The sequence below is a fragment of the Alosa sapidissima genome, chromosome 2 (genome assembly GCF_018492685.1).
Source record: "Alosa sapidissima isolate fAloSap1 chromosome 2, fAloSap1.pri, whole genome shotgun sequence".
NCBI lineage: Eukaryota > Metazoa > Chordata > Actinopteri > Clupeiformes > Clupeidae > Alosa > Alosa sapidissima.
In genome coordinates this window covers 39,123,155-39,149,958 of record NC_055958.1, presented here as the reverse complement: position 1 = coordinate 39,149,958, position 26,804 = coordinate 39,123,155, and the positions used below count along the sequence as shown (strand labels likewise).

At 40.6% G+C, this 26,804-nt stretch overlaps 2 long non-coding RNA genes across 4 annotated transcripts; both read right to left on the bottom strand.

Moving 5' to 3' along the window:
• Positions 1-136: 136 nt before the first annotated feature.
• Positions 137-19,050, bottom strand: LOC121692145. Its single transcript, XR_006025234.1, has 3 exons — positions 18,950-19,050; positions 6,314-6,318; positions 137-149 (listed from the first exon to the last, which is right to left on the bottom strand). It is a non-coding gene; the product is annotated as an uncharacterized LOC121692145 (long non-coding RNA).
• Positions 595-1,658, bottom strand: LOC121692064. 3 transcript variants are annotated; one of them, XR_006025227.1, is made up of 3 exons: positions 1,599-1,658; positions 1,338-1,411; positions 595-693 (listed from the first exon to the last, which is right to left on the bottom strand). It is a non-coding gene; the product is annotated as an uncharacterized LOC121692064 (long non-coding RNA). The 3 variants fall into 3 exon arrangements; XR_006025226.1 differs by lacking the exon at positions 1,599-1,658 and having other exon boundaries at positions 1,028-1,591; XR_006025225.1 differs by lacking the exon at positions 1,599-1,658 and having other exon boundaries at positions 1,338-1,591.
• Positions 19,051-26,804: the final 7,754 nt, after the last annotated feature.

The following is a 26,804-nucleotide window of genomic DNA, read 5'->3' as shown; positions in this document are numbered from 1 at the left end:
GGGGGATGGGTGTGCGTACCATAGCATTAATTCCTGCAGGCGCCCCTGAGGAGAACGTCTCTTCTGCCAAAGTGCACCACATACAACACCCCAAATATCACATTAAAATAGCCTGTAGAATAAACATCGTCATGCACCTCTGTCGTGCACTTGACAGGTGTGAGCGTTCGTCTCGGGATAAACATTTCGGACGTCATCCCCTTCAATTAATGGGCTATGCACTCTAAAAAATAATACACTTACTCAACTTAAAAAAATTGAGGTAACAATTTGCATGGATCTTTTTAAGTAATTTCAACTCAAGCCGTTTTTGAGTAAATATTGTGAGACTTATATAGTTAGAACAACTGAATTATATTATATGATCAAATTAATATAATTAAGTTGGTTCAACTTAATTAAGCTTTTAGAGGACAAATCAGGTTGATTGTGCTAAACTAATTGAGTTCTTCTCACTATAAAAGTCTCACAATATTTACTCAAAAAACAACTTGAGTTGAAATGACTTAAAAAAAATTAAGGTAACAATTTGCATGGATCTTTTTAAGTTATAGTAACTTACTTCACTTCTGTCTGAATAAAAGCACACAGCAATTTAAATTTTCTGAAAGCATTGTTTATTTTTAAAGCAATGGCAACTGGTCCAGTTGTGCAATGAATGAATGTAGAGCTCCGTCTGAATTCGTCATTTATCTGTATAAAAGAAAGGCACAATGTTAGAAAATTTACCTCAAGACAAACAACAAAATGAACAAAATCTACATGGTTTGCAGGGATTGACACATAATATTTCTCAAACTTCAAAAATAAATAAATGTTGGCCTACCTATTAGGCCTATGTTCAGGTTAAGCTAAGAATGTCAAATGGCCCACAAACCTTCATAAATAGTGACAATGTTAGGCTTAACTAGGACGACCAAATATGATCCTCAAACACGTGCAGTGTTAGAACTAGCAATGCTAAAATGTTAAGTGCGGAATACAGCTGCCACGGTGAAATTTGAAGACACCAGACAGCTAAATTTACCTTTACTAACTCCAAATGATCAAAGGGCAGGCTGCAGGTAACTTTGAAGACGCCAGCTACCAAAGTCATCTTTTCAAATGGTTTAATTACCGTGCAAGCAGCAGCTAGCTTGGAAGACACGATAGCTACTGTCTGTAGATAGCTAAAATCCATCTTTTCAAATATTCAAATTAGCAAAAGGGCAAGCTGTAGCGTTAATTTCATTTGACTGTCACGTGACAAAGATTTTGACGCACTGTGTGCCGTTGTTTGATAGCTGTTGCTTTTAAAACAAACACAAAAATAGTAGGCTAGACTACTTTGCACGTACCTGTGATGTTCGATGCAGGCTACAGGATCCTGTGCCATAATTTCTGTTACTTCTCAGGCGTGGTCTGGAAGGTCCTGAACGTTCAATCGTGTTATTAGCTTTATAAGTTTGGTCACGAGATTTACAAGTTTCAGGAACTTAATACTTTCTATTGTTAGGTGAAAGCAAGACTGTGTGTTGAAAATCCATATATGAATAAGTTGAGACAGCTTTCTTTCTTTTTCAGTATTACAAACTCCTTAAAATAAATTGTCAACTCACCTATACATGTACAAGTAGCAAACTTAATTTTTTTATGTCGAAAATGTTCTTCATTTTAAGTTTTATCTACTAACCTCTGAATCATTTTTTAGAGTGTGGGTGCCTTGAAAGCAATGCATTTGGGTTGTATATCACGAACTTTTGCCCAAAGAAAAAGTTCCATTCTGTCAAAATCAAGCCCAACATGCATTGCTTGGAAGCCCCCTCAAACGAGGTCAGGTTTATTTACTGCGCATGTGATTCAATAGTAAATCACGATATATTGAAACTGAGCTGATCGAAATGTCCTCCTGGGTTGCGGGAGATGATGACACACTGAAGAGTTTCCACTTCTTGTCCCTGCTCTGCCCTTTTTTTTTTCTCTAAATAAACTTCTAATATCCATTTGTCCTTATACACTTATTTCGCTAAGGCTAGTTAGTCTAAGCACGAAACAGCAATGCGTAATAGCGTAGAGGAGAATTGAAATTGCAACATTTTGCAACAAATGATTCTAAACCTGCCCAGATCACGTCAGATTGTCTTGCGCTGCTGTTAATGCACACAATGGACACAAAACACAAAAGTCTCTTCTATGGGGCTATTTATTTCATTCACGATTAGAGTTTTTGTTGTTGTTGACGGCCCATAGATCCGGGGCTATCCCTAGAGGATCCGGGGCTATAGCCCCGAATGCCCAGGTCTAACGACGCCACTGCATATATATATATATATATATATATATATATATATATATATATATATATACTTTTACCTAAAAATATAGTTTCTGGCTGGCTTCATATATATATATATATATATATATATATATATATATATATATATACTTTTAACTTAAAAATATAGTTTCAGGCTGGTTTCATATATATATATATATATATATATATATATATATATATATATATATATATATATATATATATATGGCATCATATAGAAGTTTTGTTTCACATTCCAGAGGAAGCTACAGGCTCAGTCATTCAACAACACACATACACCCACAGAGAGAAAGTGAGTCTACCCAGACATGAGTCATGAGAGATGCCAATCTGTCACCTGTTATTCATCTCTGTGGCATGCTTTACTGTCTATGCCCTGGGCATTTATTGGATTGTCAGTAAGGATCTCTGGCTGAAATTCCAGCCTTCCCTTCCGATATCACTGAGAAAGGGGGCAATACTGATGAATGGGGGACTGGCAGGGGAGCCACCCTACTGTCTTCACGTAATTCTCAAACCCAAATCTACATGGAATAAAACTGACCATAACATGCTTTGCCAACAGTTGCCCAGCTTTTATTTTCTGAAGTATTTGGGAACATCCCCATAAACAATTGTATGTACCATACCCAGCTGCCATTCCATATGAGGTCTTATGGGAAGGTCTTAAATAAGCCTTATTCATTTATTTTGAGATGTCTGAAGCCTATTTGAGGTTCCCTGTGGTACCATGAGCCACACGCATAATCAAAATATGGGGAGTGCCACGACAAAATGAGTCTAGTTTGACAAAATGTAAAAAATGGGTTTATTGGTTATTCATAATCCACAGACCTCAGGGTTTAAAACAAGGGGTTGTTTGTTCAATTCCGTTTGTTTAAAATGTGAAGGCTATCCTCATCTCAGCAAAAAAAATAGTTTCTTAGAAAATCAGCTTTAAAGTTTGAGCTACACAGCGCAGCTTCTAATTGCTCTATTCACGCAGGCGGTAACACTTGAGGCTTCTAGTTGCTCTATTCACGCAGGCGGTAACACTTGAGGCTTTCGTAGGCTATAACTTGTAAGGTAAACTAATATTCGATCAGCTTAGGCTAATGAATAGCCTAATGTTAATGTTTTTCTTTTTAAATAGGCCGCCAATTAACTTCAAAACAAATTGAATTGGACTAATCGAGTGCAATCTCCGTGAGAAGTCAGCAACTGTTTAGGTGGCTGATTTCGAGTGGATAGCCTATTTGTAATGACTTCTTGAAGAGGCCAAAACACAAAGTTACCAGACCAAAGAAAACGGAAACTTTACTGTTCTCACGTAGCCTACAAAAAGCGTCTGAACGAGGAAGAACAACGTCAACTTTTTATCCAAACTTTTATGCGCAGCCTACACATTTGGCCCCCAGAATCATATTTCTAGGTCGTTTTACAATATATAGTTAAGTGCAGAATAATAGCAGTGTGTTTTAAACAATTTAATAAAGCTCAAAAATCCTTAGAATACTGTAGCTGTTAATTCCATAATATTAATGCATTGGGAACACTGCCCATTCAATTTCAAATCAAAACATGATCAAAATTGATCAAGTTTGTGTTATACCTTTACATAAAGTCAAGAAAAAGGAATGTTAGGCTTTTCAAAAAAGTAGCAGTGTTTGCATTTTTCTTTACAAACTCAATTTTTGACTTTTGACTTACTTCAACAATACTGTGGAGGACTGTGGGTTACAGAGCATATATTTGACCATGGAAGACAAGGAGTGTCTAAATATATGAAAGGATGTATAAACCCAGCTGTTACACTTCTGCACATCTTAGTCAACACATACAATTAAAAAGGTTGGCATCACTAATAAGTATAATTTATGAATATGATATTCACCACGCTTTTATTTCTGATCAAATGTCCTAATGCAACATTTAATCATATGTTCCATGTCAGTTCTACGAGTTGATTGTGCAAGTTTACTTGTCTATGGTGCATTTATAATGTACTATGTGTATAAATAAATGTACAACATATGCAGGAACTGTTAGCTTCATTTGGCCACATATACACTTGCATGACACTGAGTAGCACTTGAAACAATGTCAGCAGTTTTAATACAGTTTCAAGCACTGTCAACAAAAAAAATACTGTGTTCAGACAGAATGACTTGAGGGTTTGTTTGTGTGAGTGTGTGTGTGTGTGTGTGTGTGTGTGTGTGTGTGTGTGTGTGCGCGCGCGCGCGCGTGCGTGCTGATTACATGTCCACAATTACTGTCCCTCTGGCCGCCTCTGGCGGCTCTTTGATCCCTCTGATGCGGCTCAGCTTTTGAAATGAATTAATGAGTATTTAATTCAAATGTATTTTATTTTAGTTTGTTCATTTTCAAAATGTAATATTGTGAGTCTATCTGAGTAATTTAGCCTATATGACTTTCCACCTCACTTGACTCCGTAACCGTAGCTGCACAATATTGTTACCAAAGATCCTACTTCGCTTTAACCCTCTCTGTTGTTACATTCGCAGTTCGTTGCCATGTCAATATCAAACAAAATCACAGATTTCCCTCCATTTCAGTCAACGAGAACACTTTAATTGTTATTGTTGATGTGTGCGCTTGCTGTAGGCTAGATAAGGAAAATGTCAAAAAGGACAAAATCCAGTGACCAATGCCCCGTGAAGTGCTTCCTGCATGTGGTGAGCCCAGTCTCATGAGGAGCATTGCGGTCATCAGCTGCTGGCTACAATGTCTGGAGTCATGCCCCTGATGTCTGGCCCTCACTGCTAATCATAACGTCGGTCAGTGTCAGGAGCAGAAGGCAATAAAGCATACAGACACAATACTGAACCAGCTACTACCTGTCAAGCTACTATCACATGCTATTATTACTGTTGTGTGTCATAGTGATACTAGTGTCTGTTATGTCTCTAACACCTCTCTCAATAAGCCCTTGTCTTTTTTCAGTTCTGAAATGTCAATGTGATGTGTCATAATGTTTGTGATGTTTGTAATGTTTCTGAGGCCCTACTATACCTGCCCGTCGGACTTCCCCACAGTCTCATGTGCATGAGTTAATCAGTTGAGTGTTCAACTAAGGTCAGTGAGTTTTTCAGGATCCAATTCAAGGTCAAAGTTTATTTATACTGAATCCTCCTGACACAAGCTGTCATGTAGTAAGATATCCAGCCCAGACCTGGGGAAACTATGATCATAATGGCATATCACATGGGGAGGGGGGGGGATCACATGCTACATGATCTTGTGTTTCACTTCTCTATTGGGTCATTCCCTGCCAAATCAACAGATTTTTAAAAAAAATCCCACCTGACCATCTTGGATTTGCCTCCTACTTCAGGTCAACTATGTGATATCCAGCAGCAACTACTGTGCACAATAAGCTTGTATCTACTTTATTGTCTGAGATATGGAAGCTTAAAAAACAGGCTAATGAGTCTGAAAAAATGCTGTTTTTTAAAATGACCCAAAGTTCCTTTGGTCATTACTTTTGAACGATTCATGATACAACTTTTTGCACCTTCACCATGACACTCACTCTCTTGAGCACCTTGCCATGCACACATAACTAAAGGACTATGGTTGGATTACATTTTGCACCTTCACCATGACAATCACTCCCTTTAGCACCTTACCAGTCCCGGCCCTGTCACTACAAGCGTCTTATGCTTAATCACCCTCAAGCACATTGGACTATCTTAATTTAACTTATATAGTGTATTTAGTATTTAGTTTTGTTAGTTTTCTTATCTTTCTTATCTTCTACTGTCTTTATTGTACAGTGGAGTTTAGTTATATGTTTATATGTGTGTGATGTCTGTATGCTACTGAGACCCTTGAATTTCCCCTTGGGGATCAATAAAGTATCTATCTATCATCTATCTATCTATCTATCTATCTACATTCTTGACATTGTCAGGGATTATTCTACATTGTTAATTGTTTTCAACTTCTGGAATAAGCCACTGATCGCCACGTTTCATTTTCCATTAGTCTTGTTACATTTTCTAACTTGAGAGGAGAAGTTTTAAATAGGAAAATTACCGGAAAAGTGTCAGATTAATCAGTTAAGGCATTGTCCATTTCAAGCACATTGCCTGCTTGGCCAGGTGGTGGCGCTATGCCAGGCAGGCCCTTTGGGTGTCTGGATATCATCATAATCATAATATCTATTAACCTGAGAAGTTTCAGACCATTCATTCAATGACAACTTTCATTCAATGGCAACTTTATGACACATTTCCTGTTTATGTGGCAAGATTAAAATTACAACATATCAAAAATTCCTTCACAATTTAACATCAGTGACATCTTAGCTTCTTGTTTGCCAAATTTCACATGAATCTGAGAAACCGTCTAGGAGGAGTATGTTAAAAAAGTATGTTAAAATTGATCATGTGACCAGTGTAATTGTCATTATTTCTGTTGCCATGGTATTGGTATGTGTCTAGGCTCGGGCCCTAATTACCATAACAAATATTCCTCACATAATAATAATAACAAGAGGACAAAACAGACAAGGCAAACACCCCTGTATCATAATGCCCCACTCCCTCCCCCTGTGGGATGTTTGTAAAAGCATCCAAAACTAGCCTATAGTCAATAACACATTTAGACTGACTTGAATCAAGTATGAATTCTACAAGAGTCCGGTTTTCTGCGTAATTTCCCCCATTCATTCTCTATGGCGAGTCTTAAAGTGATGGTTCGGAGTAATTTCACCCTAGGGTCCTTTGCACCATGACCCCGAGCCAAACACCCTCCCAATGCCTCGTTTTATGAGTAAAGAACATAGTTGTACTACTGTAGAAGTTGCGTACCATTCAGGGCATTATTAGTGGGGTAATTTACGAGATAAAAGTTGGTTCCATTACGCCTGCAGAAAGTCATTCGTTTCTGACAGCGCTACTCAACCAGGGTTGGACCAAGGGAAAACACGTTCTGGGAGGGTGTTTGGCTCGGGATCATGGTGCAAAGGACCCTAGGGTGAAATTACTCCAAACCATCACTTTAACAGTACACGTGTAATACTCTTTTTGCCACTGGTGGTTGTTTTGGCGCTGTTTCGCGTTTACCATCGAAAATGGAATGAAATGTAGGCCTACCTGCAAACAATGTAAGAGGCCTATGCTGACTGGATCAGTGCTCAAAGTATTCTAAATGTTTATCAATTAATTGTTAATAACTAACTAACTTCTATTCAAGTCATATTTTTGGGACTTCCTGGGATAATAATTTCCATTTTTTATTCATGGTGCAAACTCAATCACCTTCAACTTAACACTTCAAAGACCAAGGAGATGGTGGTGGATTTTCCGCAGGTCTAAGCCCGCTCTGCTACCAGTCTACATTGATGGGATCAATGTGGAGGTGGTAAGCACCTACAAGTATCTGGGTCTCCACCTGGACAATAAACTGGACTGGTCAGCCAACACTGTCGCACTCTTCAAGAAAGGGCCGAGCAGGCTGTACTTCCTGAGGAGGCTGCGGCCCTTCAATGTGTGCAGTAAGCTGCTCAGGATGTTCTACCAGTCTGTTGTTGCCAGCATCCTCTTCTATGCAGTGGTATTCTGGGGAGGAAGCACAAAGAAGAAGGATGCTGGGCGACTTGACAGGCTGGTATGGAAAGCTGGCTCTGTAGTCGGAGCTGAACTGGAGTGTATCACTTCACTATCTGACAAAAGGACCCTGAACAAACTGATCAACATCTTGGACAATGAGTGTCACCCACTCCACAGTACTATTGTAAAGCAGAAGAGCCTGTTCAGCTGGAGACTACGCTCACTGCCTTGCACAACTGACAGACTGAGAAAGTCATTTGTCCCCAGGGCCATTGAATTGTTCAATGCTTAACTTAAGGGAAGAGGAGAGATAGACTTCTCCGCATAGTCTGTCTGCCTCTTCACCTGCTCCATGTTTGGGTACTGTCTGTCCACTAGCAACTTTTTACCACTGACTTACTGCCTCACTGTTTGTGTGCTATATTAGCACATATGCATAGCCCCTCCCTCCATGCCACAGCCGAATTGTGGCCACACGTATACCTTTTCTTAATATAGTTATATATGTGTATATATATATATAGTTTTTCTATAGTTTTACTAGTTCCACTGTTGGACTTACTCATTTGCACCATCAGCTTGACACTCACTCACACAGAGCACTCAGAGGTGGGCACAAATACATCAAAAACTATTTTGTTACAAATTACAAATACTGGCTCATTAAATGTAACAAAATAAAATACAAAATACTGATGTGAAAAATGTAGTTAAAATACAAGTAATTAGTAATTTGGAAATACAAAAATACCCACACAATAATCATAGTATACTAATAAGGCATATTATTGAAAATGTACCCCCAAGAGACAAGAAATACTATTTTTGATTGGCTGGCAGGGGGCTATTAATTCTGTACATTGAGGCACCTATGAAGTAGATCTGGTAAAAAATGTAATCACCATCCCATATCATTGTAAACAATGATTGAACTGACAAGCAGGCTTTGCAACCGTGGAATCAACTGTAACAAAGGAAACTACTGATGGTAATTTTGATACCATAGATTTAATAGAGACCCAGTCAGACCAATAGTATGAGAAATCAGGAACAGAGTTTATTTACAATGATGCGCATCAAGGGAGAGACAGCATGACTTCACATGATCCATCAGCTGCTCTAACTAGACAAGGAAATAGTTAGGGTTTAAGTATCCTTCCAGGCTGACGGGAGATGGCGTTGGTCATCCCATCTCACATGGACTACACTGAATCAGACTGATTAGTGGCAACCTGGCAATCCGGAGCAGATAGCTACTGACGCAGCCATGCAGAACAGTGAAACACTGCAAAGTTATAATATTCCTGCTTATCTCTAAATACAGTCACACACAGAAATACACAGGGACAGTACAGATATCATACAGTCATTACATAGAATCATACTTTTAGTATCAAAGTGACCCACTAATGAGAAATGCAGAACATTTTAAGTTGTCTACAGGGTGACAAAAATTGACATAAACAAACAAATTGGGTTTACACCCCATGTTGTCCTTACAGAAGGGTGATAAAGTTGGCCATTTTGGCTCCCACAATTGACTTTTCTTTTAATTTTTTTCAACTTTACACATGTTCAAAGGGGATCGTAATAGAAGACACCATTTTTTTTTAAGTATATTTTTTGGCCTTTTGCCTTTATTCGGATAGTACAGTGAAGATAGACAGGAAGTGAGTGGGAGAGAGAGAGAGAAACGGGGTTGGGAAATGACCTCAGGTCGGATACGAACCTGGGTCCCCGTGGGCACTTGGACCCGTACATGGCATGGGTGTTGTAGCCTGTTGCGCCACAGTTCCCCCCAGCATCTACCACCTTTAAGTTGGTCAAATGTGGCATACCATAGCAAGGAAAATGGAAAATGTGTAAACATTTCATGCTTTTCTTCCAAAAAGGTAATGAAATGTTTAGGTCAGCTTTACAGTTGAATACAGGGAATTGCCCAAAGGATATCTCCAGGCACCCAGCCTATTCTTAAAACCAGATTCACCAAGATTCTGGCCTTTGGCTTTATGATAAGCATTGCATATTGTCATGGTTATGCGGGTAGTATATTTAATTGAGTGATGACATTTTGGCTTATTTGAGAAGTATTTAAGTAGTTGAAATACTCAAATTCAATCCCTCAAAGTATTTTGTTACAAACTACATTTGAGTTTTTCCAATCCTGCAAAATACAAATTTCAAAATACGCTAAAGTAATTAAATATGTATTTTAAATACATATAATTGAAATACTGCCCATGTCTGAATATACTGTAAATAGCAGACACATTTTAAGGGTACATACATTATCATGAATTTATGCATGAATGAATTCATGATTTACATATTACTTCATTCCTTACTATCTCATGAATCATCAGGAATTTACATGAGTTCATAGTCAGTCATTCTATGCCTCATATATGAACAACACATCAACTAAATGTTTTGCAATACTTTGCATGTCTAACCTTTGCCTTTACAATCACTTTGAACCTTATTGTGCACCTGTGGGCAGCGTGTCTATGCTCTCAGGTGGCCTCTGTAGCTTCGCATATAGACCCTTTCATCAATAAAAACAAAAACAATGCTTGAACGTTCTATTTGGGCCTCAATCTACTTCCTCTGCATTAAGATAACATATGGAATGTTAAAAAGGAAGTCTTGTGGGGCCAACTATGATGCTGAGAATGGAACTCTCTTGAAAGGGTCCATTGAGCAGCAATGACCCAACCACACAACACTAGTTCCCACTCCCTTGTCTTGGGAACATATGTAAAGAAAGCAGTTCACACATTTGATTCCAGTAACTTTCCCCTTTCCCCTTCAATAACTTTCCCCTCAAAGAGCTTATCTCTTCTCCTCACAAACAGCCTTGTCTTCTGTCATCAAAACCAAGATTGAATCATATCTTATAATGACTACCTCTGTTTTTCTAAACTTCAGGGGGGAAATAACAATGAGATTGAAATGAAAGCTAAGTTAGTGAAGCCATCTCATATCACTGACATGGAGAAAACTAGATGTACCGCAGAGCGGTACAAAATATGACCGCCGCCCAGTCCAGCACATTTTTTCCAGAAAAATAGGTCACGCTTGTCAAATTGTGTTCTTTTCCTACTTTGTTCCTTTTCAAGAGCTGCATGCTTGTTGACCTACAGTAGGTCCCTTTTAGTTTCATACAGACTACAACTATGTGCAGCTGCAAATGCAGCTGAAACAGAAAAAGCAGAAGTGACACATACTGAGCAGAAACATATAAACTCTATTTACTAATGTTAATGTTTAATGGCATTAGAAAATTATCACAAACACACAGGGGAATGTGGAAAATACCACTCTGTTGCTTTATTTGCACTCAAACAGCCTTATCTATGTGTTTCAGCATTCAGACATGATCAAAATACTACTGTGAAAACAAAAATATATTCATAATTAATGTGCAAACAGTTACTCACTGTGTTACAAGTAAGACGGAAACTATCATACAAGTCAACATATATCATTCTCTCTGTTGTTGTCATAGCCTTTTGATGATCAATCTATGTTTAATGTAAACATCAGCTATACATCATACTGTGCCCTTGTGAACTGGCTGTGGAACTACATGTGGAAGAGTTCACCTAGTGCTGCTCAGACGAGTGGGATCTCAGCTCGCTGTGTTTAGAAGGACTGAGGCTTGGTCATGCAGTCTTATGGTCCAGGGTGATCTCAAAGGTACTCTATGGAGGAAAGTACTTTAGCAAGTATGTAAATTAGTTGGTTTGTTAGGTAGGTGTTGCTAGTCAGTTTGCTAGATTGTTTGATTATTAGGGATAATGTAGGCTACTCTTGTACTCAAGTAAATGTACTCCGTTACTGTCCAGCTCTGTAGATGAGACTATCACACTTTCATCTTGGAGAACTCCAATCACTTAGAGATGAGACTAGATAGATCATGCTTTCAGCTTAGAGAACTTCAGTGGGACTAGGTAGATCACATTTTCAGCAGAGAGAACTCCAATCACTTATAGGCGAGACTAGATCACACTTTCTGCAGAGAGAACTCCAACCTTGCTCACAAGGACAGCGAGACAGAGGAAGAAACCCCTGGCGCAGACAGCTATCATCTGACCTCTGTAGCGCCCAATAAACGGCTCTGGGCATTCGTAAACCACGTTTCAAATACGAGAAAATTAATGTCTAGTTCCCAGACCCCATCTCAATGAGATAAGGTCTGACGTTAGCCAGGCTATATCAGACCTTTCTCAATCAACCCCTTATCTTTTTTCAGTTCTGTAATGCCAATGTGATAGTGTCATACTGTATGTTATTGATATTGAGGGGAATTTACCTGCCCTTTGGACTTCCCCACACTCTCAAATGTCCCATTGTACCTTCCACAACCCACACCAATACGAGTTTGAGTGTTTGACCGAGTTTCTCATGATCTAATTCAAGGTGTTATTGCTGCTGAACCATCCTAATACCAGTTCTGGTTTGGGGCCACATATCACACTGATCTTGTGTTGTTTTCCCCTCTCTTTTGATCCTGCGTCTCTCACCCACCAGGTGTTATTCTTGCTGTATAAATAGCATGTGTCATGACAAAGCCGTCATGGTGTAGGAGTTTCACATTTCACAGAGATTATCATGCATATAGAGAGAGGGAGAATGAGAGTGAGAGAGAGAGAGAAAGAGAGAGAGAGAACGAAAGAGAGAGAGAGAGATAATGAGAGATGCTAATATGTTACTGGCATACAGTAATCTCAGTGACGTGAGCACACACATTATTAGTTGGTCTGCAGTAAACATCTCTAGCTGGAGTTAAGACCTTCCCTTCCGATATCACTGGAAAAGCAGGCAATACTCTAGTCACATGAAATCTCTCTCTGTCTTTATTGCCCGCCTTGAAAAAAATAAACTGAGAATAACTTGAGCCAGGCAGTCAGTTAAGGTTCAAACCCAACCCAAACGGTTGCCTGACTTTCGTTGCTGCGGTCGCTGTCAACTAACCCCCGTTGACAGCAGATTGTTTGGCCTCTGTACTGTCAGATGGCCAGATGGTTTCCAGGCAATATGAAACAGGGCACCATCAGGCTTACCAGATATCCTGTTCTAGGCACTTTATTGTGTTCATTTAGGACAGTGTTGTTAGCTCAGTGCTGATAAGCTGTTACTGTTGGCTACAGTCATGCGTTGGTTCCTGTTTGAAAGGGTAATGGGATGTCAAGAAACAAAGTCCATTAAGAGGTCCTCATTTTGTTCAGAGCCTTATCAGAAGTGCATACATATACACACACACACACACACACACACAGCCAAGCCAAACTCCCATAAACTCAAACCCACACAGCCAATGGATTAATGATAATTAATACTGAATGTTTGAAGTATGGTATAGGTTTTTAAGGCCTTCCCCTGTGCATAAAAGCTGCCAAGATGGAACTTGCATCCAAATATATTGTTCTCCAGGGGCGTGCAGAGACCATTGAAGGGGCAGGGGCTCAAATGAAAAAAAAGGCCACATGGAACAACATTTTCAGAAAACGTTATTTAAAACTTAATTTTGATTACAACCCAATAGAGAATACATAGGCTACATGCAAATTATATCAAAATAAAACATCTTTCATCTTATTGATTAAATTCAAAGCTAATTTTAATAGCCTAGAAATCTAGACGCACATAGCGGCAGCAAATATGTTATTGCCTAGTCTGGCTTGTCAGGCTATAATTTTAATGTTTATCACAGTGAACTACCACCATTAGCAAGCTGGTGTCTTGCAGATTCACGTGCTGTGCGTGTGGCCACTGAGTGAAATGACGCGTAATGTAGCCTACTGTAAACAGAGAACGACGTGTGGAATTGGGTTAGTTAAACAACTACAATAGCCTATGTCGTCGGCTTATGACGATTTAGAAAAGGTTTGCCTACTCTGTTTTATGAACTAGGTCTACTAACTTACAGTAAGCTACTATAACATAGTATAAGCCTAACCTAAACAGAATATGTTATGAACGTTCAGCCTTAGAGCCTTAGATTTTCGAAGCTGCCAGGTTATTGAAATGGATGGACCATGACATGGTTAAAACTAGTGCTGTCAGTTAAACGCGTTATTAATGGCGTTAACGTAAACCTATTTTAACGGCGTCGATTTTTTATCGCGAGATTAACGTTCAAACTTTGTAGTTTTTTCACAAGCTGTTGCAACAACTAGTAACGTTAGAACAACTACAACACCACACTGGATCTAGCTAGACCGTGCTGCATGTACACGCCCCCTTTTAGGGGAAAGGGAGCTGTTTGGATAATGGAACCCTATGCTGCATAGAAGTGGGGAGCGAAAAGGGGTTCTACTTACTAAATCTTGAAACAAACGTGAATAAAAGGCACAAAATAAGGTTGGTGTAAGAGTTATCTGTGTGTTTATGGGATTAATGTGACCATTACGTTCCTATTTTTTGCTCTTTCCAGTTTAGCCTACTAACAGGAGTGTCACGAATGTAGAACAGTCAAACTAAACATAAGTCACACATTCATTCTATCACTTGTAATATAAACGTAGCCTTTTTCCTACAACTAGGTGAGATAATTGGCTATGCCTGTTATACTTAAGTCCCACAGTTAGCTAGCTAGCAAGCTAACCGTTTTACATGGGATATGGTAAGTGTAGCTAGTACGTGCTGAATGGGTTGTAATGTTGCCTACATCGTTTCGACATGAGTAAGTTACATACACATAATTCTTTATAACTGCCGTGTTAGTAAAATTATTGAATGGCCTGCAAATTAATAACTAGATGTAACGTCAAGGTGTGATTAGGCTATCTGTCTTTCCCATTAGAATCAATGATATATGTATGTTAACTTGTTTTCCGCTAAAACGGGGCGTGGTGCAGATTAAATGTAGCCTATATGATGATGCGCCTTTAGTAGGCTACGTAAAGGCATGCTGCACACACTTGTTTATGCTTACGAGCCGGCCAAAGAGTAGATTCGTACAATAAACACCAACGCAGTTCTGAACTCCCAGTCTGCTGAATGGTGTTTCAAATTGCTGTGGACACCGATGCCGACATGAGTGCGATGCACTCTGCTTTCGACATTCATGAACTGTACATTAGATTCCATTCTTTTCAATACAGCTCTGCACACCAGCATCGCACTTTGCCGCCGTGTAATCACGATTCAGTTATATTTGGTCGATGCCGCTCCATAAAATCCATTGTGCATCCAGTGTTTGCCTGTTAAAAACTTCAGTGCTGATGTGTGTGGCAAGTGACAGAGCACCATAGACTGTAGGCCTATAAAATGGCAGTGCACTCATGTCGAAAAGTTCCTTATTTTCAACTGAACTCAAAGATAATGAATATAGTATTTTATGTTTGTTATGCCCTTTATTAGCTATATTTCTGAAGAATATATTGTGTTGCCTCAGGTCTGCTGCACATCTTTTGAAATTTGATTTGAAATAATCAAATAGACCTACGTCTAAGTTAAGTTAATGAAGTAACTTCCTTTGCTTTCATTTGAATCCTAATCAAGATACACAATAATTGCTTTATATTGTTAACATGGACTCCTGGAAAGTTCAGAAATGCAAAATAATAGAATTTTAATCATGCGATAAAATATGTGATTAATCGTGATTAACTATAGGAATTCAGCGATTAATCGTGATTACATTTTTTAATCGTTTGACAGCACTAGTTAAAACGGGTTTGATAGCCTACGTCATTAAACATGAAACAACTTTAAACATTTTATTCTCTATCTCTAAGCTGAATACTATTGTATGTTCAGATAGGCTAACTGCCAAGTACCTTACCGTGCTCCCAAACGTCTCCTGCAGCACTGTGCCTGCGTGCACCTTCTGAGAGTTCACTGAATGTATGATGTCACAGATTGGTGGCCGCAAGGCATTTCAATTAACACAGAAAATTGTTAATTTTGTAAATTTCTAATTTCACAAACTATTAATGAGACATTTTAGCGAATATTCACATTGGAACTAGCGAAAGTATTACAAATTTTAAAAAGTAAAAAACGGGTCTTGTCAAAAGGACTCTTGGACATCAAAGGGGCAAAAGGGCAGGTGCTAGAGCCCCTGTAGCCCCCCTTCTCTGCACGTGCCTGTTGTTCTCACTTCAACACAATAAGTTATAATAAACTAAACCACAAGAGACGTGGTTCTAAAACGTTAAATTAACACTTGCACACGTGTGTAAAGCTATCCAGCTGGTCGTAGCTGGGCAGTATGTACGTTGGTAACCTCCCTCCCGATGCCTTAAGAGCAGTGCTGGCAAGAGAGCTACCGAAGTGCTAACCTGTAGGCCACAGCTGCTGGGCACGGCTGCCCAGGTTGTGTGAAGGCCTTGAATAAATAATTGTGATTTACACGGCTGTGGGTCAGGACACACTGACTCAGACAGAGAATTCAGATCTAGGTTTTCAGATTTAATGATCACAACATGAAACAAGGAAGTTGCAGGCCCAAGGCTTAGGAAAGGAAAGGAAACACAAAGTTAACAGAAATCCTGCAAAAAGGTCCACAGCACAGCTAGAGTTCAAATAATAAGGTAGTCCAAAGAAACGATCCAACTTAACTGGAGAAGAAGCACAAACGTGGGAAGACAGGAGCAGAGAGTTCTTGTGTCATTCTCTGATGAGACCAGACGTGGAGTACTGGGGAAGTGGGGTAAATATAGGGCTAGAGTCCAGAGCAACACAGGTGTAGGGAATTCCAGTACTCAGGGGAAAGTGAAAGGGACACATGAGCTGTGAGGGACTGATTGATGGGCATGGCTGAGGGATTTGTTGAGTCTGAAGGTGAGTGACTGGTGGGGTATACTACAAAGCACGTTAGACATATCTAGGCTATGTAGACATATCGAGGCTTGACAAAGCCTTGACTCAGGGGTATACGTTAAGTGATACTACGATTGCAGTTATGTGATATATTTGTCAAACTAGGCTTTCAGCTCAGTTCTGTGCGCGTTCTCGGTGTTGGGATGACTTTGGCCAATCGTGTAACGTGGAGACGCACAAGACCGCCTCTATTTAAAAACAATTACTTCCGCATTCATGAGCGATAGCTTAATCTACACTGCGGTCATTTTTTGTGTCTAACCTATAACATCAAATAAATCAATTGTCATCAGTTGTTGTATGGTATGCACGTCCATAGTGGGATATTTGCACGCACAGCACTATTAAAGCGCATTCGAGATCCAAAATGTTAGTAGAGACGGAGCTCCACCTGTAAGATATATAACAGAATCCTACACGTGAGATTACTTCGTTTTTAAGACAATTGATTGGTCAGTGTGCGGTAGATTACACGATTTGAGCTATAACTTAGCACATAACCTCCTCCCGACCAGGTTTGGTTGACAGCATAAGATACCATGGTGATATAGCGACACTAAAACAGATCCACTTTCGTGTCACAGCATAGCCTGGCTTTGAGCGCAACATACCTCGCTAACCCACTAATCGAGATTCGTAGTACACCCCACAGGTGTGGCTTCTGGGGAACCTGGCATGGCTGTGACAGGTGGTGAACCCCCCTAAAAAGAAAAGTGGTAGTCTGGTCACCACACACACACACACATACACAAAGACAGAAAGAAAGGGACTTCCCTGCCCTTATTGCTTTGTCACAATGGTAGCCTGGCTTTAGTTGCTGGTTGCGATCAACTAACCCCTATTGACAGCCTATTATTTTCCCTATGAACTGTCTCCAGGCAATATGAAACAGGGCATATCAGGCATAGCAGATATCCTGCTCAGCTCAAACTATCAGTTGCCGCTGACAGCAAAAACAGGTTGGTTCCTGTTTAAAAGAGAAAGGTTATAGGATGTCAAGGGAAATTTCAACAACAATCTCATATTGCCTCATCACACACACACACACACAGCCAAGCCAAACAAAACACATTAAAACATAAATAAATTGTGCTCACGCACACACACACACACACACAGCCACCGAAAGTTTCACTAGGGAGCAAAGTCTAATATAGCTCTCTTGGTCCTTGCAAATTGCTTGAACATGTCAGGATGTGAAAGTCCTTTGACCATGGTTACTGTAGCTCTTGATGACCTAGACCCCCATCCTACACCCGGCGTAACGTGACACAAAGCACGACGCAAGTCTTATTCATATCTTACACCCAGTTAGGGTCAGCCAGGGCTTACTGGTTAGCGCTTCGGACTTGTAATCGCAGGGTTGCCGGTTCGAACCCCGACCAGTAGGCACAGCTGACTGCTCCCTGACTGCTGACCCCTCACTGCTCCCCGAGCGCCGCTGTTGTTGCAGGCAGCTCACTGCGCCAGGATTAGTGTGTGCTTCAGTTCACTGTGTGCTCACTGTGTTTCACTAATTCACGGATTGAGATAAATGCAGAGACCAAATTTCCCTCACGGGATCAAAAGAGTATATATACTTAGGGCCCGTCCCATTTCTCCCCCCTTAAAACTTCCACTTGGTTTTGATTGCCTTCAACATTAAAGCCCCCTTGACAAGGGAAGTGGAGGTGAAGATCTTTCCCTATGAATTGGAACACCACTATATGCAAGTTAGCGTAGCGAACGTGCTCACCTACGTCACGCGCAGCGCCGACGTGTCTACCGGTAGTAGCCTGAAACTACCCAGATCAGATAAATAAAGTTATTTGATGGGACTCTCTCAAAGCACTCATCAGATATCATGATCGTCAGATAGCTTCGTGAGATATTTTCTAACATTAGTGTTCAAAACTCAACAGTCCATCAGATGTGCATCAAACTAACATAACATTCAACATATTTCGAAATTTTAATATGCTTATTTGCGAAAATATATGAAAAATGTGGCATGCTCGGTGAGCTTGCACGGTATCCTGGGTAATTTCATCTCCCACTTCGTTTTAAGCCTACATCGGTCCTGGCTATATTTTGAGGGTTGATTTTAAGGGGAAAATAGCACTTCCCCTTGCTCCCTAAAGTAATGGGACACCCTAGCCCTACACGTGCACGCGCAAAAATGAGGGTTAGGGCAAAAATCTAGGGGTAGGGGAGGTATTGGGACGGGCCCTTATACTTATACTTACTTAAGTCAGTGACGGATTACTTGCCATGCTCGCCACTTTCATTAAACCTTGCGCCCAGGTGTATGGCAATTAACGACATAAGATGTGGTCTGGCGCCTGATCCAAAAATCACGATCCCTCTAAAAATCATTACGCCATTGACCAAGAAAAACCTTGTCTATAATGAAATGCAGGATAGATGTACTGTAAATGTAATGTTCACAAGTCATTTTTTGGAAGTCCAAGTCGAGTCTCAAGTCTTTGAGGGCCAAGTTCAAATTAAGTCTCAAGTCTTTTGCCAGAAGTCCAAGTCAAGTCTCAAGTCTCTGGCCATCTGATCTGTCGCTGTATTGTTAAATATTATGAATTCAAAGCATGTCCTGTAGCTACCATCCATACAGGACAGTATCAAAACCAGCTATAGGATAATATTATGTTGTCTACTGCAATGCAATGTGAAGAAACACAAATTAAGAACTCTGTTTCAATATTTTTGTTTTCAATAGTTTATTTTGATTGCTACAATTGACGTATAGCGTTCTTTACTGCAACGTTTCTATTATATTTTTTTCCCCAAAATAAAATATGGGCAGCCAAGAGTAGATGTGAACTTGTGACAGGAAAAATATCACTCATGCTTGAGACCAGAACTTACATTGGATCTCCAGTTTAGGACATTGTATATTCTAAAACTGATAGTTCCAGCCTCTAGGGGCTTATTGCTTAGTCTAATCTTCTGCTACGAACCTGGTCAAATATTAACCTTAGTATATGTCTCATCATATGGCCAAATATAAAGATGCAATCTGCCTGTTCTCAGCATTAGCACAACACTTAGCTTATGTGGTTAGCTTATCTGTGACAATATTATGCTAAGTTTAACTAACCCTGCAGCTTGACCACAATGCCAAAGAGCCAGGCCTGTTGGTATGGCAGTCATAGGGCATACTCAACTGTAGTGATGGTACTCCATCACTCTGCCCTCCCCTTCAGGAAGCTTGCCCATTCGCTGCACGCACAATTGCATCCCTCACACAATCACCAGCTGCACTTCTCCCATCCCAGGGTGCCTTACACACGTGCTTCAACCATATCTGGGATGTCAACACAATGTACAACATAGACATAAATATAAATACTACACAGAAAAGTAAACCAGCACAACCAATTCTTAGAAGTGTCATAGAACCTATGATTATAGGTTGACAGTTCAAGTACGACAGGGCAAACCGGACCACAACACGTCAGCAGACGCCCTGAAGTTAATTTAAGTCAAGGGAAGGAACAGAGGGATAGTCTAGTGGGGTGGCGAACCTGTGGCTCGCGAGTCACATGCGGCTCTTTGCCTCCTCTTGTGCGGCTCGCGGCTGCCCAAATGATGTTCTGACTTCTCCTTTTTTTTGTAGCATCTGCCAAGTGTCTCATTTTAACACATGGTATGTTATCGTGTTTTAGCCTCAAAACCAAGGCCAGATAGGCAGCATTGGGGCAGCCGTGGCCTACTGGTTAGCGCTTCGGACTTGTAATCGGAGGGTTGCCGGTTTAAACCCCGACCAGTAGGCATGGCTGAAGTGCCCTTGAGCAAGGCACCTAACCCCTCACTGCTCCCCGAGCGCTGCTGTTGTTGCCTGAGTGTGTTTCACTAATTCACGGATTGGGATGAATGCAAAGACCAAATTACCCTAAAAAAATGTTGCCATTAGGTGGATTGCGGACACTGATACAGACCCATGGGCTGCAGCTCCAGCGTGTATGAAGAGTGGTCTTTGCATTTGTGTAATGGAATTGGTGAGTCTTGAAGTCTTCAATAATTTGCTTCCCTTAAACTAAGCATTTACGTGAAGCACATGATATGCCAATTGAAATACATTCCACTCAGATAGCTAGGTGGCTACCAGGTTCATAATAATTGCAAACAGAAAATATCTAGCTAGCATCATGTCATGCTTCTATTTCCAAAGGAATGAAGGTTGTTTATACCAACTTAATAGTATGCTTATCATTGTTAATATTGTGCTATACATGTGGTACAAACAATGTTAGATTTTGGGAACTAGCCATAGGGTACATTTAAATGGAGCTGGCAAAATCTTATATATGTTGAATGTGTATTAGCCTAGACAATGTTCTTAACGTGACAGTGCACCATTAATACGTTAAACAGCATCAAATCGGTAGTAGCCTATTTCTTAAGAAAATTATATTTAAAATGTATATTTTTTTACTTTGTCATTATTATCATCTGAATATAAAGTGTTTCTTTTTTTTTTGGGGGGGGGGGGGGTGAAAGTGTCCCTCATTTGGGGCTGAGTGTCCCTCATCTGAGGTTGAGGAAGTTGGCAACCCTATAAGCACATCAAGGCGGGGGAAGAAGGGCAGGGCTGGGAGTTACAGGAACAGTGAGAGGTCAGATTATCAGAGTTACAGGAACAGTGAGAGGTCAGATTATCAGATTTGATTGTTTGCAGGGCTGGGAGTTACAGGAACAGTGAGAGGTCAGATTATCAGATTTGATTGTTTGCAGGGCTGGGAGTTACAGGAACAGTGAGAGGTCAGATTATCAGATTTGATTGTTTGCAGGGCTGGGAGTTACAGGAACAGTGAGAGGTCAGATTATCAGATTTGATTGTTTGCAGGGCTGGGAGTTACAGGAACAGTGAGAGGTCAGATTATCAGATTTGATTGTTTGCAGGGCTGGGAGTTACAGGAACAGTGAGAGGTCAGATTATCAGATTTGATTGTTTGCAGGGCTGGGAGTTACAGGAACAGTGAGAGGTCAGATTATCAGATTTGATTGTTTGCAGGGCTGGGAGTTACAGGAACAGTGAGAGGTCAGATTATCAGATTTGATTGTTTGCAGGGCTGGGAGTTACAGGAACAGTGAGAGGTCAGATTATCAGATTTGATTGTTTGCAGGGCTGGGAGTTACAGGAACAGTGAGAGGTCAGATTATCAGATTTGATTGTTTGCAGGGCTGGGAGTTACAGGAACAGTGAGAGGTCAGATTATCAGATTTGATTGTTTGCAGGGCTGGGAGTTACAGGAACAGTGAGAGGTCAGATTATCAGATTTGATTGTTTGCAGGGCTGGGAGTTACAGGAACAGTGAGAGGTCAGATTATCAGATTTGATTGTTTGCAGGGCTGGGAGTTACAGGAACAGTGAGAGGTCAGATTATCAGATTTGATTGTTTGCAGGGCTGGGAGTTACAGGAACAGTGAGAGGTCAGATTATCAGATTTGATTGTTTGCAGGGCTGGGAGTTACAGGAACAGTGAGAGGTCAGATTATCAGATTTGATTGTTTGTCTGCTGTGAGCATCTCTTGCTGGACTTTCAGTATTACAGCTCAGTTCAGTTTCAGTTCAGTATAGCTGAGCAATATATGGACAATATAGCAATCATAAAAAGAGGACTTTCTTGCTCTACTGCATTTCACCAACATCACTTTCATTTTCCTCATCTTAGACCATTTCTTTGCTGTGAGTTATATAGAGTTTCGTTTTGAAAACAGCAATGGGTGGCCAAAATCCTATCCTCTAGTGCTAGCATTGACAGATGCAGTGATAATTCCTAGCTAAATTCTCTTCTGCACTGTAGCTTAAATGCTATTCTATTGCTTCTGTCGCTTTGGATAAAAGTGTCCGCCAAATGAATAAATGTAAACATGAATTTAAAAAATGCATCATGTTTCTGGAGCTTGTGATAAAGCCATGAACCTTAAGCAGCATCTGATAACAAAACCCTCATGTCAAAAGAATGACCACACCTGCCAGGAAAAACCAATAGTGAAACTGGCCACAAGCCCAGAGAATGTTTGTTCTGCTAATCTGTTCTCTTTGCACCTTTAGTCCCTATTGATTGGTGGATTGATCACTCCTATTGCTAGCCAAAGTGTGAAATGTCAGTGGGGAGTTAAATTATAAACACTACATTTACTTTCACTCTACCCTAACCTCTTGGCTGTGGTATCAGCGTGTGTGTGTGTCTGTGTCTGTGTCTATGTGTGTCTGTGTGTGTGTGAAAGAGATAAAGAGTGTGAGTGTGAGTGTGTATGTGTGCGTGAGAGAGAGAGATAAGAATCCAGACAACCAGGCTGGTTAAAAAAAGACAAGTAAGCTTTATTAAAGTCATGTGCATAGTAGTCTTAATTTACAGTATTACATTACACACAATAGAAAAACATACAATCAAAAATGTTTAAAATTTAAAAAAAAAAAAAAACAATTGCATTTTACATACTTTCCAACATACTGTACATACTGTGCTGTCTAATATTTCCTGTAATACCTGAAAAACCTCATACCATATGGTCCAACCAGGGGCGGAGTGGGACACTAAAATCCACCGGGAAAAATTCTGACGGCACCAGAAACACATTCCCCATTCCCAGGAGGCTTTGCTCCATTCTAGTTTAGGCTTACGTTAATTTAAGTACAAACAAACAAATTAAATTGTCATTTTTTATTTGTGATGAAAGTTCGGTAACGCCTATATCAGACAAAAATGAATTAAGATATAAAAAACTAAGGCTAGCCTACACAAAAATCAGCATGGGAGAGATGAGTGTGCAGGGTAACCATGAATGACATATAGACAGTGAGCTGGTGGTATAAATACTGGTTGGAATTTTTTCAATTGATAGTGTGCATCCATCACTGGAGTCCTCATCTCCCTGCAATCAGAGCTGCACAGTCTCTCAATCGGACTTGCAACCTTGGGCATCAGAGACGAAGGGCATGCTAGCAATGCAGCTATATGACCCACGACCCATTGGTGCTAGTGCCTGTCACCTACAGTACACATGTCCTAAGGTGCCTGAGAGCCTACTTCACTCACTGCACCCCATCACCTCAAAATGGAGCTGTTCTAGTCTCTCATCTCCTGTGCCTAATTCATGCCAACACCCTTACATGAAACAGATGCTACCAACACCCTTACATGAAACAGATGCTACCAACACCCTTACATGAAACAGATGCTACCAACACCCTTACATGAAACAGATGCTACCAACACCCTTACATGAAACAGATGCTACCAACACCCTTACATGAAACAGATGCTACCAACACCCTTACATGAAACAGATGCTCCGGGCCACTCCCATGCCCTCATCCACGGCTGAAGTGGCCTTGAGCAAGGCACCTAACCCCTCACTGCTCCCCAAGTGCTGCTGTAGCAGGCAGCTCACTGCTCCAGATGAGTGTATGCTTCACCTCACTGTGTGTACACTGTCTGCTCTGTGTGTTCACTAATTCACGGATGGGATAAATGCAGAGACCAAATTCCTTGGCCTAGAAACCTGATTTAAATGTTAAATTAAATTAAAATGGTATATATTACTGTATACTACTGTCTTCTACACTCCCTGGGCCTGTTTTTAATAATAGCCCGCCACCAAACACCACCCGCTCAGATAAATAGAAATGAAGGATAAGTGCTTTACAAACAGCCTGTGTACGTGAGTGCTAACTTAACGCAAACACAATTCAAACAAAGGGAAAATGGCAAGGCGACGACGCAGTGCCACGCTGCCAGCAGCTCAGCTCTGAAAGGGGCGAGAGCGAGGAACGAAAAGAGAAACCTCCTCCTAGGACGCGGCCGTCTTATATAGGCCCTGCCCCGCCCCGCAATCGGCCCACACTCGGGATGACCTAGAGAGGGAGACAGAGAGACAAGACAACCACAGCGCAAACAGGCAATGCAATATCAATGCTAGGAGCATCTGCGTAACAATTACATATCCACATGTAAGGAGAAGAGTTTGACATCATCTGAGGTCATTTAATGACATTCTGCAGTCAAAAATATTTGAAGGACCCAGATGAAAATGAATGAAATGGTCATAATACTGTATGTAGCCTATTTATATCATCTTTAAACAATCCACTTGCATTTAGAAGCGCGTGTTTCTAAATTGAAAAAAAAAAACAATCTGAGTAAAATGAACTGTGCTTTAAGAGTGACATTTCATTTCACCTCCTTCAAAGGGACATATGGCATCGTCTGCTAATCTGCACTGAGGGCAGTATTCACTCTGATTGACAGATAACCTTTTTCTCGTACAGCTGATAAACAAATATGCCCCCTCACGTTGTGAGTCCATGTGACACAGTCACGTTTTGTACTTTTAATTTTAACACAAACATGTGTGATTATTGGATGGTTTGTAGGTGGGAGTGGCTGACATATGATATGCTACACAAACAAACTGTTAAGCATTTTTTCATGTTACTCAACAAAATTAGAGGGAAATAAGCGGCCCAGGCCCCAGAGGCATGTGTTGATTCATGTTAGACTGTCATATTCATCATCATGCAGAGATCAGTTCATCTGAGCCCTACGGAGCTTTGCATGCTTTTGCAAATGAGTCTTCCCCACAGCTATCACATTCTGCTTTCATGTTCACATTACTGTGTTGCTCAAAAACACACATGTAAGGAGGGAAAAATCTGCGACATGATAACACATCATCGGTTTCCTCACTTGTAAGGACAGAGCAGGCCCACAGCGCTCCTCACAGAGGAAGAGTTGTGTTGGGCCGTTCTCCTGATTGCGTGTGTGAACAATGGACAGATAGGCTGAAGACATAGATGGTATTATTATTGTTGTTATTATGTTATTATTATTATGAGAAACCATGTTTAATCTGACTCCATTATAATAATATCTTGTATCTAGAATCAATTACCAAATAACTAGTTTATCTCCTACGGCAGAGCATGGCATGGCATAAACTCAGTAAACTCAGGTAGGTGAACATAGCCTACTGTAACAAAAGAAGCTTAACCAAAACAACAAGCTTAACTGTAAACACGTAGCAAATAAGAAACATAACTAACCCCAAAGAAATTATAGAAAGAGAGAGAGAATGTATAAGTATATAAGTATAAGTATATATACTCTTTTGATCCCGTGAGGGAAATTTGGTCTCTGCATTTATCCCAATCCTTGAATTAGTTAACACACTCAGCACAAAGTGAGCACACAGTGAGGTGAAGCACACACTAATCCCGACACAGTGAGCTGCCTGCAACAACAGCGGCGCTCAGGGAGCAGTGAGGGGTTCGGTGCCTTGCTCAAGGGCACTTCAGCTGTTCCTACTGGTCGGGGTTCGAACCGGCAACCCTCCGGTTACAAGTTCGAAGCGCTAATCAGTAGGCCACGGCTGCCCCATAATGAGAGAGGGAGAGAGAGAGAAAGGGAGAGAGAGAAAGACTGACCCACATTACAAATGAATTTAAGAGCAAACATGAATGTGTTATTCACAACATACATTTACAAAGATTTCAGAGGTGAACATCACTTTATGAAAATTAGTTTGGCCTGGCACCCTGTGTAGTGAGGAATGTCCTTTGTTTGAAAATGGGGGTAGTGTAGAATTCTGGGGTATTCTCAATGTATTCGGATGTGTTCATATGTTACTTCTGCGTGAGGGGAGAGGTCCATACGATTGTATATAATGCTGTCTAATACCAAAAGCCTGACCAGATGTGGACACTAAGGGAGGCTTACACCTGTGCCTATTTACCATTGAGAGGGTCATGCTGCCCTGGTGATCAGGAACATCAGTTATAACAGGGCTGAAGGAGATAGCGTTCTGTTCGGGCTAGTATATCCATCTGGTCAGAGCCGGTTTTGTACACTGGTTGGCACCTGCCACGTTGGCATGATTTACATTCATATGTTTTAGTATAACAGGCTTTGTCTTAGATTTTATCTCTGATACGGATGGAGGAAGCAACTCGAGCTGGAGCATCTTCTGTCGGGAAGCTCAAGTAGCCCGCTTCTAATTGCAACCACACCTGTTAGACTCAGTTTTACTGTTCGAGACTTAGCGTGTGTTTTGTGATTCATTGTTTTACCATCTACAATAAATCATCATCTAATCGCCGA